Source organism: Panthera tigris, chromosome F2 (assembly GCF_018350195.1).
Source record: "Panthera tigris isolate Pti1 chromosome F2, P.tigris_Pti1_mat1.1, whole genome shotgun sequence".
NCBI classification, from domain to species: domain Eukaryota; kingdom Metazoa; phylum Chordata; class Mammalia; order Carnivora; family Felidae; genus Panthera; species Panthera tigris.
Window position 1 is genome coordinate 42804992 of NC_056676.1, and position 16082 is coordinate 42821073.

Sequence of the window (16082 nt, forward strand, 5' to 3'; positions counted from 1 at the left end):
TGGAATACATGTATACTCTTAGACATTCAGACATTGAGAATATAAACATGAATATGACATGGTCTTCATTTTGAGTTTGCTTTACTTACATGACCAAAGATGGCACCATTGGATGATTATAAGGCTTTGCAGAAAAGTAAATGACATGCTGTGGACACACAAAGAAAGAAGTAATTAATTCTGACTTGGATAGTACTAGAAAGGATTCACAGAGGAGATAATGTTCAGGGAAAAAATGAAGCATGTGGGGAGGTAGCACTGACACTCATGTTTGCTTTGTGAAAATTTTGTACTTTACACAACGTGTCATTAAAAATTAACATGCCGGAAAGTTTCCATTTCTGAAAAGATGGAGTAGATGTACTTTTTCCTATTTATCCTGCTAAGTGGGATAAAAACAACTAAGAACTCTCGGGGAAAAATGTATATATAAAACATAAGAAGACTGAAAGGTGGAAAGAAGGCAGACTAGCTAGGGACCTTGGGACCTGAGTTCCTTGGGTTTTCTTTTTGCATCATATACCTCAGACTTGGAGCTGAAAAAGCTAGCAACTTGGAAATGCCAGTGAGTACAGACAAAAAAAAAAAAAAAAAAAGGGAAAGGAAAAGCCCTAACAAAAGCCTGTTCTCTGTAGCCAAAGGACCAGGAAAGGGATAGTCTCTCAAGACAAAAAACTTAGAAAGTAACCATTCTACTCCAGTGAGACACTACAGAAAAACCATAGCTCTGGTGTGACCCATACCAACAAAAACAGAGTGGGTAGCGTAGGTTTCTGTCCTCACAAGGCTGTTACAGGGTATTCCAACACTCCTGCCAGGGTGGTGTGAGGGAAGACCCAGCAGGGAGCCAGGAGTTTCATACCTACCACCCATTAATGAGCCTCCCCACCCCAAGCCCCACCAGTGGAGTAAGTAGAGACCATGTGGGGAGCTTGGGCTTGTAATGTACCCCTCCTCTTCCCTGATGGCACAGTCTTAGACCCAGTGGAAAGCCAGGACTGTCACCATTGGCAGCAGCAATGAGACCATCCCACTGCATTGTCAGTGGAGACCCTGTGGGGTATCTGGAACTCCCATCCTCACTCAGAATTTATAAGAAGATTCCCTCTTTGAATGTCAGTGGAAGCCAAGTGGGGAACTCAGACCCACCTGTAATGGCAGTGTTAAGGCAGCAGCACCCCCACCCCTTCTCCTACTGCAATGGTGTCAGAGAAAACTAGCTAAAATAGAAGGTTTAAATTACACCCATGATCTTATAATATGAAAATTCCTGTGTTTCAGTTGAAAATCACTTATAACAAAAAGAGCCAGGGAGATCTCAAACTGAATGAAAAAAGAAAATCAATAGATACCAACAGCAAGATGACAGAAATTTTAGAATTATCTGACAATGACTTTAAAATAGCCAAATAAAAATGCTTTAATGAGAAATTATAAACAGCTTGAAACAAATGAAGAAATAAAAAGCCTCAGAAAAGAAATAGAAAATCTCAGCAAAGCACAGTAAACATAAAGAAGAATCAAATGGAAATTCTATATCTGAAAAATACTGTAAGCAAAATAAGGGTCTCAGTGAATGTGCTCAATAGTAAAATGGAGGGGCAAAAGAAAAAAACCAGTAAACTGGATGATAGAGCAATCTGACCAGCAGAAGAAATAGGTGGCAAAAAAAATAAACAGACCCACAGGGAGCTATGGTACTATAAGTAAAGATATAGCATCCATATCATCAGAGTCTCAGAAGGAAAGGAGGAAGAAATCAGGATTGAAAAATAACCCCCAAAGAAATAATGGCTGAAAACTTCCTAACTTTGATAAAGACATAAACCTTGATATTCAGGAAGCTGAGCAAAATCCCAATAGGAGAAGCCCAAAGAGATCTCTGCCAACACACAGCATAATCAAACTTCTGAAAACTAAAGACAAAAAATCTTGAAAGCAGCCAGAGAAAAATGACATCTTAACTATAAGGGAAAAACAATTAGAATGACAGTGGCTTTCTCCTCAGAATCCATGAAGGCTGAAAGATTGTGGCACAGTGTTTTTCAGGTATCAAAAGAAAATAACTGTGAGCCTGGAATCTTATCCCCAGCGAACATGCACTTCAGGAACAAAGGGGAAATCAAGACATTCTCAGGTAAAAGAAAACTATCTTAAGCAGACAGACCCTAAAAATGACTAAAAGAATTTGTTTCAGCAAAAAAGAAATGATAAAAGAAGGAGCTTTGGAACTTTAGGAAGGAAAGAACATGGTAAGCAAATATACAAAGAAAGTTTGCTTTCTTTTTTTTTTCCTGAGTTTTCTGAATATGTTTGATGATTGAGGTGAAAATTGTAATACTCTCTAAATGTGATTCTGAATGTAGGTGGATAAAATATTTAAGCAACTTATACTATAAACATGGAAAGGTAAAGGGATGTAATAGTAGGTAAGTTTACAATATGTTACTCAAACTGGTAAAAGGATGACACTAGTAGACTAAGATGTTTTATATATGTAATGTGATCCATAGAGAAGCCACTAAAAAAGCTATGTAAAGAGATATACTCAAAAACAAATCAAAATGGAATTCTAAAAAATGTTCAAGTAACCCACAGGCAAGCAGGAAAAAAAACCCAGAGAAACAAATAACAGAGGAAAACTAGAAAACAAAAAATAAAATAGAAGACTTAAGCTCTAACATATCAATAATTACATTAAGTAAATGCTATAAATACCCAATTGAAAAACAGATTGGCAGAGTGGATTAAGAACATACCCAACTATATGCCATTTATAAGAAACTCATTTCAAATATAATAGTATATGCAAGTTAAAAATGAAAGGATGGGAAACACAAACAGTTGGTTCTCTCTATTTGTGGTAGCTAGTTAAGTCACTGTGAACACTGAATTGGGGAATACAAATTGCTGCTCTTAGGGGAAATACAGAGTTAGGTTCCTGTGAGCCTCTGTTCACATTTTTGTCGACTGGTCAGTACATATTCTTGTTTTATGTGTAAAGACACACTACTGCATATATATTGTTGATCCATTAACTTTGAACTCACTGCCAACAGCACTGTGAGTCCTGATTCTAGCACACATTTTCTCTGTAAGACATAACCTTCTTGATCTTAGGAATTGAAAACAGTACTTTAGCACTATTCTTGAGGCCACTTTAAGCAGGAGATCACTAACAAAAAGCACAAAAATGGGAAAAATGTGGTACTAAGTAGATTGTGAAGTGCATATTTGTTTATAGCTCGAGAGTTGAAATAAGAAGGCAGAGTATTGACTTGTTGGACTTTAGCTGGGAATATGTGTGTCAGGCAACTCACTTTTTTGCTGCTCTGTGCATGTCCATGAGTGACTGCAAAAATACTGAAAGTATGATTTTTGGGTTACAAATAAATTTTACTGAGTGCATAAATTAGCAAATATTGAATACATAAATAATGAGAACTGACTAGATCATTATAAAGATTAACCAAAAAAAAGCAGAAATAGCTATATTAATATCAGGTAAAGTAAACTTCAGGGCAAAGAAAATTATCAGATACAGAGAGAACATTATAGGATAAAAGAGTTAATCCATTAAGAATACATAGCAATTCTAAATGTGTAGGTATACACACACACACATACACACACACACACACCAGCTATAAAACCTGCATAGCAAAAATTGGTATAAGTTAAAGGAGAAATAGACAAATTCGAAGTTGTAGTTGGAGACTTCAATAACCCTTTCTCAACACATGATAGAACAGCTAGGCATAAAATCAGAAGATTATAGCAAAATTCAGCAATACCACCAACCAAAAAGATCTAATAAATATTTATAGAACACATCACCCAACAACAGCAGAAAACTGTTCTTTTTAAGTGCCCATGGAGCATTATATTAAGATAGGCCATATGTTGGCCATAAAACAAACCGTAACAAGTTTAAAATAACTGAACTTCTACAGAATGTGTCTTTTGACCATAATGACATAAAAGTGGAAATGAATAGCAGAAAAATAACAGGAAAACCTACAAACATTTGGAAACTGAACAACACACTTCTAAATAATGCATAGGTCAAAGAAGAAGTCTCAAAAGAAATTTAAAAAGACATCGAAGAGAATAAAAATGAAAATAGATCAAAATTCATGGTACACACCTAAAGCAGTGCTAAGAGGAAGATTTATAGTACTAAATGAGCATATTAGGAAAGAGGAAAAGTTTAATATCAATATACATTCCAATATCAAAAACCTAGGAAAAAAAAATAAACCCAAAGCAAGCAGAAGGAAGGAAATAATAAAGAGCAGAAATCAATGAAATTGAAAGCAGTAAGACGGTAGAGAAACTTAAGGAAACAAAGAGTTGATTCTTTGAAAAAATTAATAAAATTGACAATACTCTAGCAAGTCTGACAGAGAAAAAAAGGAGGACTCAAATACCAATATCAAGAATGAAGCAGGAAATCACCAACTTCACACACCAAGAGCCTAATAAGGGATTACTGCAAGCAACTCTACATACATAAATTTGACATTGTAGAGGAAACAGACTAATTCCTTGAGAAACACAACTACCACAACTTACTCAATGTGAAATAAATGATTTCAATAGCCTTATAATGATTAAAGATATTGACTTTATAATTTAAAAACTACCAAGAAAGAAATCTCTAGCTCCAGATGGTTTCACTAGAGAATTCTACAAAACATTTAAAGAATTAGCACCAATTCTATATAATCTAAACCAGAAAACAGAAAGGAGGGGAACATTCCCAGTTCACTTTATGAAGCTAGGATTACTGTGATGCCAAATGGCAAAAACAGAACAAAAATGAGAACTACAGACCAATGTCCCTCATGAATATAGACATAAAAATTCTTAACAAAATATGAGGAAATAGAATTTAGCAATGTAGAAAATGAACTATACTTAATGACCAAGGGGTGTTTATTCCAGGGCTGCAAGTCTGATTCAATATTTGAAAATCAATGCAATCCACTGTATTAACAGACTAAGAAAAATCACATGATTCTATCAATTGATGCAGTAAAAGCATTTGAGAAAATTCAGTACTCATTCATGATTAAAACTCTCAGGATGATAGGAATAGAAGGGGGCTTACTCAGTTTGATAAAGAACATCCACAAGAAACCTACACCTTACATTTTATTTAATGGTGAAAAACTGAATATTTTTTCCCAAGGATCAGAATAAAGTGTGAAGAATTCGTCTATTTGATTTCATGCTTTATTGTAGAGTAATCAAGACTCTGTGGTATTGATGGAGGGATAGATACATAGATCAGTCAAGCAGAGCAGGTCTTAGAAATAGATCCATGTAAATGTGTCCAACTAATTTTCCACAAAGGTACCAAAGTGATCCAATGAAGGAAAGATAGCCTTTCCAACAAATGGTGCTAGAGTATTTGGACACCATCAGTAACATATGAATCTTGACTTAAGTCTCACACATTATGTGAAAATTAACTCAAAATGGATCATTGGCTTAAATGTAAAGTGTCAAACTATAAAACTTTTAGAAAAAGACAAGGAAAGTCTTCAGCATCTAGGTCTAGGCAAAGAGTTCTTAGACTTGACACTAAGAGCATGATCCTTAAGAAGGAAAAGTGACAAATTGGACTAAATCAAACTTTAAAATTTTTGCTCCGTGGAAGACCCTGTTAAGGGGATAAAAAGACAAAATATAGATTGAGAGAAAATGTTTGCAAATCACCTAGTTGACAAAGGACTAGTCTCTAGAATATATAAACTCTCAAAACTTAACAGTTAGAAAGGAAGCAGTACAGTTTGAACTTGGATAAAAGGCAAGAAGAAACATTTTACTGGATAGGATATACAGATAGAAAATAAGCACCTGGAAAGACGTGCATCATTGTCCATTAGGGAAATGCAAACCAAAACCACAATGGGACAGCACTTTACCCCTATCATAATGGCTACAATAAATAATTACCACAGTAACTGCTGGCAAGGATGTAGAGAAACTGGATCACCCATACATTGTTGGTGAGAATGTAAAATGCTACAGCCATTCTGGAAAAGAGTTTGATAATTTCTTTAAAAAACTAAACATGCAACTACCAGGCAATCTAGCATTGCATTCCTGGGTATATATCCCAGAGAAATGAAGATTTATGTTCATACAAAAGCCTGCACACTAATGTTCATAGCACTTGTACATGTAATAGCCCCAAACTGGAAACAACCGAGCTATCTTCTAAGGGGTGAATGGTCGAACAAATTGTGGTATATCCATGCAGTGGAATACTACTCAACAATAAAAAGGAACAGACCATTAATACAGGCAATGACCTAGATGAAAAAAAGCATCCCTAAAGTTACATATGTGCTATTTTATTTATATAGCATTCTTAAAATGACAATAGAAATGGGGACGATAGTAGTAGTTGTTAGGATTAAAGGAAGAGGTGGTAGTGGTGAGGCTGTGGATATAGCTGTAAAAGAGCAACAAGAGGGTTGCTTGTGTTGATAGAAATGTTCTGTATCTTAACTGTGTCAGTGGCAGTATTCTGGTTCTGACATCGTACCATAGTTTTGTAAGATGTTACATTGGGAGGAAATGGGTAAAGGGTACATGGGATCTCTCTGTATCTTTCTTGCAACTGCAAGTGAATCTACAGTTATCTCAAAATAAAAAGTATAATTTTAAAAACTTAATATACTTTAGTGTAGTTCCCTTACCTGTTGTTGATAATCTTAAATCTTTTTGTCAACCGATGATACACTGGTCAACAAATACTTATTCTGAATTTCTGCATTACATTCAGCATTTTGGTGGCTGGAACTATTAGGAGTACAGGATATTATATTATTAGGAGTATAGAAGCATATGATTTACAGTACATACAAACTAAAGTGTGTGTGTGTGTGTGTGTGAAAAGCATGTGCAAATATATCTAAGGGGTAGACATAACTCTCTTCTTTAAATATTTCTTATGTTCCATTGTAAATTGTAAGAGCTATAGAATAAAGTGGTACTAGTAATCCTATTCAGCTCTTAACTCACCAAGAAGAAATCCTTTCTGAGGATATGTAGGTTCACTACAGTACTAACCATTGTATTGTCAAATCCATCTGAATTATGCAAAACAAAAGAAAAACAAATGGCCTAGCTAAGATTTGGCAGCTGCAATAAGGAACCTATCAATTTGAGGTTTGTTGTAATGGATTATATTTAAAAGAACATTCTTCCAAGTAATTCTAGTGCTTGGGATGAATGAAGAATCATGTGAACAATCTGCAACTCATCTCCAAAAATTGGGAAAAAAAATAAAATTCTTGCCAACTTTTCCTTGGTCCGTATTTATGTAATATATGAATGTTTAGCATTTAAAATTCTTTCCTAATTATCATTTCATTTGCCTGTAGAATCTCTTTGAAGAACTATTTTCACAACTAAATTTTAACTAGAAGAACAATTCATGAATATGTTTTTCAGGGGTCTGGCAGAAAAATAGATCCTATCAGATCTCATGGTTTAAAGGAATTCTTACAGATTTAGGTGAAATAGATGAAGATTTCTGTCTTTATGGAGTCAGGTAGTTGTCTTTCTATGCAGTATCCAACACCAGCTTGCTGTGTAATAAAAATGAAACCATGAAAGCAACAAGGCAAAAGTAAAGCTTCGTGGAAGTCTGAGACCATTTGTGAAGCTCCTGTATTACAGATCACAGAGCAGGTAGTTAGCAAATGCCAAGTGCCTCCACAGGCAAGGCACCACTGCACCCCGCCAAGACTATCAGACTAGTGGCTTCAGGGGTCATGTGGTACGCAGCCTGTGGACGCAGAAGCCGTGGCCACTACGTGTTGTCAGTGCTCTAGGGACACAGGAAGCAGCAGTGAACAAAACGCATGGCAACTCCCACCCTCATGGAGTTTTCATTCAAGGCAGAAATATGCACAATAAGCTAAATGGATAAGTGAATTTTATATTATGTTTGGAAGTGACATGTTCTATGCAGAAAAATAAAGCAAGGAAGGAGGAAAAGGACTGCTATAATTAGGGGGGGAGGTCATTGCAAGTTTGAATAGAGTTGTCAAAGAAAGATTCATGGAGAAGTGAATTTTGAGCAAAGCCTTGGATGCACTCTGTTCCCTCCGGGTGAGAGTGTACAGGCAGAGGGAATAGTTAGTACAGAGGTTTTGAGGTGGGAACATTGGTTGTCAGCATGGAGGCCAGAGTGACTGGAGCAGAGGGAGGGAATAGTGGCGATGAGGTCTGTATGCAGCAGGGGCCTTGTGGGCCACCCTGTGGATGGAAGCTCTTACTCTGAGCAAGATGGGAAACACTTTGAGGGCTCTAAGCAGGGAACAACATAATCTGAGCAGATAGCTTTGGTATGAGCCCTACAGTGCCTGGCTAGTTAGGAAGCAGCTCAAATACCATATTGAAGCAATTCCGATAAAATGCTAAGTTAGGGTTGCGGTTGGGGGAAAGGGTGGTTAGAGTGAAAAACCCACAACACCTTGACAAGGCATTTCTTTCTTTTCTTTCTTTCTTTGTTTTCTAAAGTAGGCTCCATACCCAGATGAACGTGGGTCTTGAACTCATGACCCTGAGATCAAGACCTGAGCCAAGGTTGGGCACTGAACTGATTGAGCCACCCAGGCACCCCACCTTGACAAGACCTTTCTATTATTTTTAAGAAAGTGGAGGTAGTGGCACAGAAGATCTAGTCTTGTAATACAAAAGTCTTATTTCTAAAATAATTGTTGGACAAAAACAATGAAACCCATCACAGGACGTCTATTTTAGTAGGTGATGCACTATATCTACCGTTAGCATGGTATCTTAAAATTTTGAGCATCACAAAATAGCCAAAGCTGGGATTGCAGCTTGGGTTCCTCCCACTGGAAAAAACAGCTGGAAACAGAAAATGTTCCTAAGAGGAAGGGAGTCTGAGAAGTAGACAGGACTGAAATACGTGAACTTTTCTGAACTTTTTGTCCTTTCCTTGATGATGTGCTTTAAATACTTCTGTGGGTTTATTGAGACTTTAATAAATACACTTCTTTACATCTTAATAAAGTCAGATCTACCTAGCTGAATAGCGTAGTTTTGTAGCCTGTAATGTCTAAGACCTCATGACCTGAGTACACTTTTATATCACTCTGAATTGGTATTACTAAGGGTATAAATTTCCTTAAGAAATGCTTGTGTAGACTTTAAAATAATGAATAAAATAACACACCTGGCTAAGAATTATTGCATTAGATTCACATTTCTCTAGGTAAAGGGTCTGTCAGCACATTCATTACAGGCACATATTTTCAGGTTGAAACTTGGCATAGCAGTTCTCAAGAAGAAAGAGATTCAAGTAAAATGTGAATAAAATCTTTCTTTTCTTTTGTTTGAAGGAGACATTCCCTTTGTATCCTGATACAGCTGTATCCCACAAACTTTGGGAATCTTGATTTTTGGTTTGTTTTTAGAAACACAATAAGTGCTTTTGAAAAACAGTTTATCTTTGGATGTAAAGGTAGGAAAAAAACCCTTTTGATGTTTGGCAACAGATTTGCTTAAGAACAGAAATGATTTAAAGGACTTTTAAAAAAGAGCCAGTGTTGTCTATTTTTTTTTTCTTTTGGAGATCATAATCACACTGAAAATTGAAACACTGATGCCTTTAAAGGTGCAATTTATCCAGCCTGTCCCCTGGAACAAAACAAGAATACCCACAAAGGCGACACCCTCTTTGGAAGAATAAACACTAAGGGCATGCATATTTGTTGAGAATTTGAGAAGATACATGAGTCAGATAAAAGAAAGTGTATCAAAAAGCTTTTACAATCTTTATAATTTTGAGGTCATATGTGCAAGTGAGATATCACTCAAAAAGGGTATATAGTAAAATGTAATTTTCCCTCTTCCTCCTTGAACTAAGTCACTGGATTTCTCTCTCCACCGAGGCACCTCCTGTTCTCAGAGGCATCTCCTGTTGTCAGTGTCTTATGTATTCTTCAAGAGAGAGCATATTCTTTTTGTGTGTGTAGTAGGAATTTACCCAAGGGATACAGGAGTGCTGATGCATAGGGGCCCTTGTACCCCAATGTTTATAGCAGCACTTTCAACAATAGCCAAACTATGGAAAGAGCCTAAATGTCCATCAACTGATGAACGGATAAAGAAATTGTGGTTTATATACACAATGGAGTACTACATGGCAATGAGAAAGAATGAAATATGGCCTTTTGTAGCAACGTGGATGGAGCTGGAGAGTGTTATGCTGAGTGAAATAAGTCATACAGAGAAAGACAGATACCATATGTTTTCACTCTTATGTGGATCCTGAGAAACTTAACAGAAGACCATGGGGGAGGGGAAGGAAAAACAAAAAGAGAGGGAGAGAGCCAAACCATAAAAGACTCTTAAACTGAGAATAAACAGGGTTGATGAGGGGTTGGAGGGAGGGGAGGATGGGTAATGGGCATTGAGGAGGGCACCTGTTGGGATGAGCACTGGGTGTTGTATGGAAACCAATTTGACAATAAATTTCATATTAAAAAAAATAAATAATCAAAATAATTTAAAAAAAGGTAGGTTACTATACATTTTGTTCTGCAACTTATTTTGTTCTTCTGGCATTTCATCTTGGAGGCTGTTCAATAGTTGTTCATAGAGAGCACTTCATTTTTAATAGCTTCGTGTTCTACCTCACGGCTGTACCATAAATTACTTAGTCTACGATAGGCTACAGAGGGCATTTAGGCTTTTTCACACGTTTGCTGTTACGAACAATGTAATAGTGAAAATCTTTGTATGTAGATCAATTTGTCTGATTATACATGTAGGAAAATTTCTAGAAGATGAATTTTTGTATTAAAAAGAACATGCATTCTATAGACTGCTCTCCATAGAAACTGTAGACTCCCAGCAGCGATATCTACTTCCCCTTTCCTTTGTCACCACAGTGTGTACCAAACCTTATGATCTTTAGCAGTCTGATGGACGGAAATGGTACCCTGCTTTAATTTGCATTTCTATCATGAGTGATGTTGAGAGCATCTTTTCCTAAGTTTAAGAGTCATTTGTATTTTCTATGAAATGTCTGTTGATATCTTTTATCTCTCTTTTTAAAGCATTATTGGTCCTTTCTTACTGATTTGTGAGAGTTCTTAATGCATTTATGAAGTTAGCCCAATATTTTATTATTTGTAAATATTTTTCTTAGTTTCTTAGTAATTTGTCTTTTGACATTTTTTTGTTTTTTTGCTATGAAGAATTTTTTATTTCTATTTATATGAGTCAAATTTATCAGTCTTCTATGGATTGAGTTCTGTGATATAACCAGAAAATCTGTCACCACTATGAAAATATTTTTAAAAATCTTCTAATTTTATTATAATATTTTAAGAGTTTTCACATTTAAATATTTGATCTATCTGGGATTTATTTTGGTGTAAGGTATGATATAGAGATCCAACTTATTTTTTTCCCCACTTAGCTATGAAGTTTATTGTTTTCATACCACTTGTTGAATAGTTCATTTTATCCCCATGGGATTCAAATTCACTTATCACATTTAAAATTTCTAACTGTATTTGAATCTGTTTATGGACCCTCTACTCTGTTTATCATTGATCTTTTTGTCTGTTCACAAATCAGTAACTCATCATATTAAATATTACAGCTTTGCAACATGTTTTAATATTTTGCAATGCTAATCCTTGGTCATTTGTATTCTTTTTCAGAATATTCCTGATTATTCTTGCTTATTTTTCTTGTGAACTTCAGAATCAATTTGTCCAGTTTGAGACAGTGCAAGTGTGTGTGTGTGTGTGTGTGTGTGTGTGTGTGTGTGATTATGTTAAGTTTATAGATAAAAATTTAGGGAGAACTGACATATTTAATATGCATAATTTTCTTATTTTTGAACATGTTTCATCTTCTCATTTGTTAAATTCTTGTGTGTCCTTCAGTAACACTTAAGAGTTTTCTTCATATATAACTATACATATTTCTTGTTATACATTTTTTAGCTATTTTATAACCTTTGGTTTCTATTTTTTAAATGTTTATTTATTTTTGAGAGAGAGAGAAAAAGAGAGGGCATGCACCTGAGCATGGGAGGGGCAGAGAGAGTGGGGGGGGGTGGGGGGGAACAGAGAATCCAAAGCAGAGCCCCATGCTGACAGAAGAGAGCTTGACGTGGGTATCGAACTCACAAACCATGAGATCATTACTGAACCGAAGTCAGATGTTCAACTGACTGAGCCATCCAGGTGCCCCTTGTGTACCATTTTAAATGTAATCTACTAATCCTTTATATCCACTAGGAGTGTTGTTTGTATTCATATACAGTAGCAATGTCACTGTGTTTATATTCATCTACTTTAATGTATTCTCTTATCGATTATAGTTTCTCAGCGGATTCTCTTGTGTTGTCCAGGTAAATAATCATATTGTCTGAAAATAATGATAATTTTATCATATCCTTTTAAATTTTACCCCTGTTTTTATTGTCTAATATTACCAGAGAATTCATGGTGGTCATAGTGGACATCCTTCAACTTGACTTTAATAGGAATACTAATAGTGTTTTTATTAAGTAAAATATGATGGTTTTTGAGATACAAGAAGGATATTTTATGCTAAGAGAGAATGCATTTATTCTTAGTATAGTATATGGTAAAAAAATTTTGTCAAAAAGATGTCGAATGTTATCAAAAGTTTTATTTCATAATCTGTGGAGATGGTCATTTAATTTTCTTGGTTGCATGTTTCTGTGTGCTGTCTATCTATATTGGGGTTTATATCTTCATAAAGGTTATTTTGAGGCTTTCTTTTTTGCTATGCTCTAAAACACTGGCAGTGGGGTTATCTGTTTTTGAAGGATTTGGCAAGATTTCCCTTGTGAAACCAACTGAGTGCTGAACTATCTTGGTGGGAATAAATGTTTGACAATTTGTCCTACTTTTTCTGTGGACATTGATCTGTTAAATTTTCGATTTCATCGGGGGTGAGATTTCTTAGAAAATAATCCATTTCATCATAGTTCTCAAATTTACTAACAATGAATGTGCAAAAGGGTGTTTTAGGATTCTTCTAATTTCTTCTTTTTCTGTGATTTTCTCCCCCTTTATTTCTTTCCTTCTAAAGAAATTAAGCAAGGGGCGCCTGGATGGCTCAGTCGGTTGAGCGTCCGACTTCAGCTCAGGTCACCATCTCGGGGTCCGTGAGTTCGAGCCCCGCGTCGGGCTCTGGGCTGATGGCTCAGAGTCTTGAGCCTACTTCCGATTCTGTGTCTCCCTCTCTCTCTGCCCCTCCCCCGTTCATGCTCTGTCTCTCTCTGTCTCAAAAATGAATAAATGTTTAAAAAAAAAAAGAAATTAGGCAAGCTTAAGGTTTTCTTTTCTATTTCTCTTCTCTTTCCATCTAAGAAATAGCCCTTTGATTTACTTCTTAGTTCTTGTATGTTCTGTTTTTCTAACTCATTAATTTCAAATCTATTAATTTCTATTTTATTTTTTAATTTAATATTTTTATTCAAGTGTAATTATCACTCTGTTATATTATTTTCAAGTGTATAATATAGTGTTCAGCAACATTTGGGGCACCTGATTAAGTCAGTTAAGCATCCAGCTTCTGCTTGGGTCATGGTCTCACTCACGGTTTGTGGGTTCGAGCCCTACATCAGGCTCTGTGCTGACAGCTTGGAGCCTGGAGACTGCTTCAGATTCTGTGTTTCCCTCTTTCTCTGCCCTTCCCCTGTTCACCCACTGTCTCTCTCTGTCTTTTAAAAATAAACATTAAAAAAAATGCCATACATTTCTTGGTGTTGATCAAAATAAGTGTGCTCTTAACCCCCTTTATCTATTTAACCCCTCCGCCCCCTACCACTGGCAGTGATCAGTTTGTTTTTTGTATTTAAGAGTTTGATTTTTTGTCTCTTTTTTTGTTTTGTTTTTTTTGAATTCCATATATGAGTGAATCATATGGTGTTGGTATTTTATGATATATGTCTTTGTCTTGGTATTTAGTTTGTCTTTCTCTGACTTCAATTAGCATTATACCTTCTAGGTATGTCCATGTTGTTGCAAATGGCAACATTTCATTCTTTTCTGTGGCTGAGTAATATTTCATTGCAAATATATACTACATCTTCCTTACCATTCATTGATTGGTGGACACTTGGATTGCTTCCATATCTTGGCTATTGTAAATAATGCTGCAATAAACATAGGGGTGCATATATCTTTTCAACTTAGTGTTTTTGTTCCCTTTGGGTGAATAGCCAGTAGTGGAATTAGTGGATCATACGGTAATTTTATTTTTAATTTTTTGAGGAACCTCTGTACTGTTTTCCACAGTGGCTATGCCAATTTGCATTTCCACCAGTAGTGCACAAGAGTTCCTTTTTTCCCACATCCTCACCAGGACTTGGTATTTCTTGTGTTTTTGATTTTAGCCATTGTGACAGGTACAAAGTGATCTCTTGTTGTGGTTTTAATTTGCATTTCCCTCATGATGAACGATGTTGAGCATTTTGTCATGTGTCTGTGGGCCACCTGTGTGTCTTCTTTGCAAAAATGTCTATTCAGGTCTTCTGCCCATTTTTAATTGGATTATTTGTTTTTTATGTTGAGTTTGTTTTGCACATGGTTTCCTTCACTGTGCAAAAGCTTTTTATTTTTCTGTGGGCCGACAGTTTTTTTATTTATTATTTTTTTATTTTTTATTATTTTTTTAAGTTTATTTATTTTGAGAAAGAGAGAGAGAACACAAGTAGGGGAGGGTCAAAGAGAAGTAGAGAGAGAATCCCAAGCAGGCTCTGCAACATCAGTAAAGAGCCCGATGCAGGGCTTGAACTCAAACTGTGAGACCATGACCTGAGCTGAGGTCAAGAGTTGGATGCTTACCCGACTGCACCACCCAGGTGCCCCTGTGGGCCAATAGTTCAATTTTGCTTCTGTTTCCCTTGTCAGAGGAGACATATCTAGAAAAATGTTTCTATAGCCAATGTCGAAAAATTTACTGCCTATGTTTTTTTCTAGGAATGTTTTAGTTTCAGGTCTCTTATCTAGGTCTTTAATCCATTTTGAGTTTATTTTTGTGTATGGTGTAAGAAAGTAGTCCAGTTTAATTTTTTGCATGCGGGCTGTCCCAGTTTTCCCAGCACCATTATTAATTTCTTCCTTTTGTCATCCATTTCTTTTTTTTTAAACTTGAATCGAGTGCTTAAATCATATCTTTCATTCTTCCTTGTTTGTTGGTATTTTTAGCCATATCCCCTACATAATAGTCATCTTGTCTTTCTATATAGTTAAATCTATATATTGCTTTTCTTTATCATTATCTTTTAGATATCCTGCATTTTCAGTTTTTGATTTCTTTCTTCTTTGATGCAAAAGTTAACAGAACCTTAAAAATGTCCTGATGGTAGAGATTTTTTGTTTCCTAGTTTTGTTATTTTTAAGTTTTATTGTGTTATGATCACAGATGTATATATTCCTTCTCCAGTTTTGGAACTTGCTGAAGTATTCTTTGTTCCCAAATAGTCAGTGAATTTACCAGTGAATCTTGGAAAGAAGGTATATTCTCTATTTTCAGAGTGTATTACTTAGGAATACCTTGTTTTATTTACATTTTGTATATTCTGTATATTTATACTTTGTATATTTTGTATGTTTGTTATGTGTGATTGTTTTGGCTATATACTGGAAAAAACGAATTAAAGTTTCACATTGCTGAGATTTTATTTTCAAGATTAAAACTTGTATTTTCTGTAGGTTTTTTTAATGGATAGTGATGCTATGTTTTTGGGTACTTAGATATTCATAACAACTAATCACCATTTTGGCTTGTACCCTTTAATATCATAAGCCGTCTTTTTTTTTTTAAGTTTTATTTATTTGAGAATGAGAAGGAGTGGGAGAGGGGCAGAGAGAGAGGGGGACAAAGCATCTGAAGTGGGCTCTGTGCTGACAGCCAAGAGCGTGCTGCAGGGTTCAAACTTATGAACTGTGAGATCTTGACCTGAGCCAGAGTCAGAGGAGCCACTCAGGTGCTCCGGTCCTTTTTCATTTAATGCATTTTACTCTGCATTCAAA

At 35.7% G+C, this 16082-nt stretch overlaps 1 protein-coding gene across 3 annotated transcripts in view; it reads left to right on the forward strand.

The window, feature by feature from the left end:
* Positions 1-16082, forward strand: part of CPQ (carboxypeptidase Q) — a 447986-nt gene that overhangs the window by 19872 nt on the left and 412032 nt on the right. The gene's annotated exons all lie outside the window — the stretch shown is intronic.